Source organism: Chenopodium album, chromosome 25, assembly GCF_948465745.1.
Source record: "Chenopodium album chromosome 25, dcCheAlbu1.1, whole genome shotgun sequence".
In the NCBI taxonomy this organism is placed as follows: Eukaryota; Viridiplantae; Streptophyta; class Magnoliopsida; order Caryophyllales; family Amaranthaceae; genus Chenopodium; species Chenopodium album.
The window spans coordinates 15,501,845-15,508,060 of NC_137858.1; positions in this window are offsets into that span (position 1 = coordinate 15,501,845).

The following is a 6,216-nucleotide window of genomic DNA, read 5'->3' on the forward strand; positions in this document are numbered from 1 at the left end:
TACCTTTAAGATAGGCATTCATCTCTGCATGTAAGGCTGATTGAGCCAAACCTTGGGCCACTCCCCTTACATTCCTTGTATACCAATATCCATAGTTTCTAAGCACCATCCCATTCTTGAATGTTGTGTATGTTTATTCCATTAGCCATCTGCCAACATTGGATTTTATTAAACAAAGCTTGGTGGAGTTGGTGAAAAACTCACCTTGTGACTTTGTGGTCAAAAGTTTGAGCCCTACCAACTACTTTTGCTTGGGAGTAGTGGGATTCTCTTACCTCCCTCTCGACCCTCAAGCGACTTACCTTTAAAAAAAAAAAAACTACCAATATTGATGTTGTAATAGTACCACCCTCAAGTCCCTCACCATCATTCTGTAAAATAACCTAATTAAAGCTCGGTGGATAATCCAAGCCTTTTTCGAAGGATGTAGACATCGTAGGTTATCCCCCTGGTTCGTCATCTTCTGGTTAAATATTTTCCTACCAATTTTTTTCTTTTTTCCTTTGACATATCTTATTATAAAATTCTATGTTAATTAGGTCATGTGTCATGCACGGTAATTTCACTATTTTTTACAATTCAACAGTATATTTTAAAACAAACAAAAAATACAATCTTTTGTAAACTTCATGTGGACAAAATATAACCATAATAATTTTTTTTCTTTTTTTATGTATATAATGAAACATGAATTATAACGAAAGAGTTACTTAATTAGAAAAGTAAGTATTTTAAGATTTTAAAGTTAAATTGGTATCGTTTTTCATTTTAATTATCGTAGTAAATAATTAAGTATTTGAAGAATGTGTATTTAACACTATGGGTAGGAATACTGATTTACCTCTTCAGATCATTAGATTTAAGGTTTGCGTATTAAAAAGATAAAAATTGGACCGTAACAAATACATCATGTATTTAAAGCATTTAGGAGTAGCAAATAATACATAATTTGTCGTGCTTTTGTTACATAAATAAGTAAAAATTAAAAATAATCAAATAAGATCAATATTGGTAAAAAATATGGTATTAGTAAGCCGATTCATAATCAAAAAAACATTTTGAAGAAATACAAAATGCAAAGATAACAAAATAATTATAATTCACAAAGTATACCGCTTCTACAGAATCCACCTTCTCTTTATCTCCTCGACAATCACCATTGTGGAAATCACAACAAAGATATCAAACAATGAACGTAAAGACTTACCAATGTGTGTTGTGCTACCGGTTGGGTCTAGAGGGAACGACGGGGCCCTTAGACCTACAAACGTGTTACTTTATTCCTAGAATCGTGATCGCGATGTCTGTGTTGACTTGACAAGGTCTTCTCCTTTGACATAGTGTGGGTTATCTAACTTTGTTCTTGGACGGGTTGTGGCTGATGCAGCTCATCAGAAGCAGATCAAGTTGAATCCAATTGTTGGGCAATTGGAAATGGCTTTCTTCCTTTCTCTTTCTCTTCACTTGGGGAATTAGAGAAGGAGACGGTTGCATTGCTGAAGCGGATCCAGAAGTTCTCGAAGACTCAAGACATTGGGGCATGTGTTGCTGCTCATCTCTTCACTAGGATAAGATTTGCTATAGCTAGAGGAATGGGGCCAATATTATATTTCGACTTCCCACTAATTTTTTTGTAGGTTATATGACTTTGGGTGCTGCTTTGCTGCATTTTTGGGACATTTTTAGTGCAGTTTGCGTGGTGGTTGTTATGCCTCCTAGTGTTCTCTTTCATTGCCCGTTCGTGGGTCTTAATGGGTGTCAAGATGGTAGGGGTAATGGGCTCACTAAAACTTCTTTGATCACTCATCTCCGTGACCGCCATTGTTGTGAGAATGCGCGGGATTTGACCCGAATCTCTCTTACTTCTGATTTGGCGCTTTTCTTAGAAGCGGAGTCAACTTTTCGTCGTATGGGCATTTGGCTTTGTGGGGAGTGTTTCAAGACACATTATCTTCGTACGAAGTGTCGGCATGGTACTGGTTCTGGTGACTTCGTGGCCCCTCCTGATTCTAGTGATGGTGTTGTTTGGTTTGTTCTTTATGGTTTTCCTAAACCGCAGGGTCTTGCTGTATCTGATCCTGTTCCTAGGGTGCCTAGTGAGCCTCATTTTGCTTTTGATGTTGCTCTTCTTGATTGTTTGCTATCTAAGCGGTTTCGTTCGGTTAAATCTATTCCTCTTAAGTGTCGCTTGGGTTTCTCTCGGGTTCTCAAAGGGGCCCTTGATAAGGTGATTGGCAAGCCTGATGACATCTCTTGTTGGATTCAATTGCTTGTGTTGCCTCTACGTGTCCTTAAAACCTTTTCTCCGAGGAGTAGTCGTGAGTGTTCTTCGGGTGTCAGGCGACTGCGGCAGGAAGAGAGTATCACCGCTGCTATTCGCACTTGGTGTGAGCCTGGTGGTTCTGTGCAGCTTGTGCGAGACTCGTTGGCTGATGTGTCTCCACCTTTGTTGGACGCTGATGAGGACCATGATTTGTCTAACCGTAATATTAAGCAGTGTAAGAGAAAGATTTTTGACGGGCATTACACTGCTGCGGTTAGGGTTCTTTCGTCTTCTGGTCTTGCCCCTTACAATGATGTTACTCTTGCAGATTTGCAAGCTAAGCACCCTTCCTTTCCGGCTCCTATCTTACCGGATATTCCCGTTGATCAGCACCTTATTGCTACTCCTGCTGTTGTTTTGGATCAGATTAGGGGTTTTCCGCGAGGTACGTCATGTGGTAGGGACGGCCTGCGTGCTCAGCACCTTATGGATTGTTTGAGTGGTGATGCAGTTGCTATATCAGATGAGTTGGTGGGCTCTATTACGCAGGTTGTTAACCTTTTTCTCGCTGGGAAATGTCCTGCTGAGTTGGGAGAGTATATTGCTAGTGCTCCTCTCATGCCACTTGTTAAGGCTGGAGGTGGTATTCGGCCTATTGCTGTGGGTACAGTTTGGAGGCGTCTAGTTTCAAAGGTTGGGGCTGCTTTAATTGGTCCGCATCTGGGAAGCTATCTAGGAGGTCTTCAGTTTGGTGTTGGGGTGCCGGCAGGTGGTGAGACTATTCTTCATGCCGTTAATCGGTTGGTTGAGGCGCGTGGTTGTGATATTGGTCTCTCTATGTTGTTGGTGGATTTTAAGAATGCTTTTAATTTGGTAGACCGTTCGGCTATGTTGCGTGAGGTTCGTCTCCGGTGTCCAGCTCTTTCGCGATGGGTTGAATTCTGTTACTCTACTCCAGCCAGACTGTTTTACGGGGAGCATACCTTATGGTCATGTCAAGGAGTGCAATAGGGTGATCCTCTAGGCCCTTTGCTTTTTTGCTTTGGTTCTTCATCCATTAGTGTGCCAAATCAGGAATTCTTTTGACTTGTGTTTGCAAGCTTGGTATTTAGATGACGGGACCATTATTGGTGACACCTTAGTGGTAGGAAAGGTTTTGGAGTTGATTTTGGCGGAGGGACCTCGTCTCGGACTCCATGTCAATGTTGAGAAAACAGAAGTATTCTGGCCCTCGGAGGACCCTCGTAGCCGTCTCGTCGGTGTCTTTCCTCCGGACATTGGACGCCCTATGCATGGTGTTAAGTTACTGGGTGGCCCTGTCAGTGTTGATTCCTCTTTTTGTGGTGAGCTTGTTTCACAGAGAGTGTCGAAGACCGTTGTGCTTATGGATGCTGTTGCTAAGCTCGATGATCCCCAATGCGAGTTGTTGCTTCTTCGTGCGTGTACTGGGGTTTCAAAACTCTATTTTGCTATGCGCACTTGTCCTCCTCGTCTTTTTGAAACAGCACAGGTTTCTTTTGACATGGCCCTTCGGGCTTCTTTGGAGCGCACTGTAACAGCTTCGGGCCTGGTTTTGGTGATTGGCAATGGCGACTTTCCACCTTACCTTTTTCTTATGGCGGTTTGGGTGTCTATTCGGTGGGTGATGTTCGACATTATGCTTTCCTTGCATCGCATCTACAGTCTTCTGGTCTTCAGGCTACGCTTCTTCGCAATTCTGGTATTGTTGGTCCTGGACCGGCCTTCAATGGTGCTCTTAGTCTTTTTAACAGGGTTGTGGAGACTGACCTTATGGGTAACCCTAGTGAGATCGCTGCCCCCAGACTCATGAAAAAGTTGGCAGATATATATTTCACGAAGGTCACTACATCTACGGATTCCACTTTCTCCTTAACTCCGCGTCAAGTAGCCTTATGGAAGTCCCAGCAGGGGGATCACTCTTTGGCCTGGTTGCGGACGGTCCCGATATCGGGTTTGGGTCAGACTATGAGTGGTAAGACCTACGGTAGTGTTCTTTGCTACAGGTTGGGTGTTCCTTTGTTCTTCGTTTCAACACCGTGTTCAACTTGCTCAAGGGTTTTTGATGGGGATATTTATGGGGATCATGCAGTATCTTGTGCTGGGATTGTGGGTATTAAACATCGGCACAATGTTGTTCGTGATACCCTTATTGATATTTGTTTTCGATCTGGGATTTCTGCTCGTAAGGAGGTTAGCGTTGGGTTGACTGGAGGAAACGACGGGGCTCTACGACCAGCAGATGTGTTGCTTTATTCCTGGGATAGAGGCCTTGATGTATGTGTTGACTTGACGGGGTCTTCACCTTTGACACAATCGGGGGTTGTCTGACTTCGTTCCTGGTCGAGTTGTGTCTGCGGCGGCTCAGCGGAAGCGGGACAAGTATGGGGCGCATTGCAGGGCTATTGGCTATGGTTTTCTTCCTTTCTCCTTTTATTCGTTGGGGGAATTAGAGAAGGATGTTGTTGCGTTGCTGAAGCGGATTCAGGCGTTCGCTAAGACTCAGGATATTGGTGCTCGTGCAGCTGCTCACATCTTCAGCAGGATCGGGTTTGCTATAGCTAGAGGGGTGGGGGCCCAGATTGTATCTCGGCTCCCCACCAATTTCTTGTAAATTGATTGACTTTGTAGGTTTTTTGAAATAATAATAATAATAATAATAATAATAATAATAATAATAATAATAATAAGATATTTCCAACTATTATTATTTTTTTATTATGCAGTATCATTATTGATTTTACCCAAATAAAGCCATTATTGATTTCTTACCTAATAAAAATTTTAATGTCAATTTATTTTAGTCTATTAAAATTGTTTATAAAAGAAGATATTGAATGATTTGTTACCGTATATAATTAAAAAAAATGATTATTTTTTTTACCTTATATGATCTTTTATTAAAAGATATTGAAGACATTTAAATTGTCAATGAATTCAATGTTTAAATTACCAAAATGTCTATAAAAAGAAGTTATTGAATGATATGTTACCTTATGTAATTTTAAAAAAATGATTTTTTTTACCTTATATATATATGATTTTTTTTATTCAAAGATATAAAAAGATATTTTTATTGTCAATGAATTCAATGCTTAAATTACCATAATGTCTATAAATGAAGATATTGAATGATTTGTTACATTGTATAATTTTAATCAAAAGATATTAAAAGATTATTACTATATATATGAAAGGTATTAAACATTAACTATAATTTGAAAATATTGAATGTTATGATTTTATTCTACATAAAAAGTTATTACAAGAGATTTTAGAGCGGAACCCATTAGATTTTAGCCAATAAAAAATGAGATTTGCAATTCTATTTAAAATGTTTTTTTAAAAAAAAACTTATGTGCCACATAAGAAAAACTAACAAATGAAATTTGAGAGTTTAGTTAATAAAACAACTAGTGAATAGCTCAGGCATTGCCCCAGGTTGCTACTTTTAGAGATATGCAATTTTAAAGGCTTTTCAAAATTGCAATTGTCATTGTCAAATCAAAATTGAGTTATTCTTTGAATATTTTTTTTTAATTGAACCTTATGGGTTGCACTTATATGATTTTTTTACATATCAGAGTTGATAATTGGCTTAGATGGTTAAATAATCATCTTTGTTATAAGAGGTTTAGGGTTTGTTATAGATCATCTTTTGGAATTAGATTTTATCAAAACATCTAAAGAAAAGAGATGTTAAAATATATTTTATATTAAAAATTAAGTGATAAAGAAGTAATTCATAATAATAATAATAATAATAATAATCACAATTTTTAAACATTTCTAAAAATAAATTTATTAATTAATAATGGAAAATTTTCTTTTTTAGCTAAGGATTTTATTTGAATATCTACCAAATGACAAAAAAATATTTACAATTTATATAATTATAAAATGAATTCAAGAATTCACAAGCACTTGACAACATA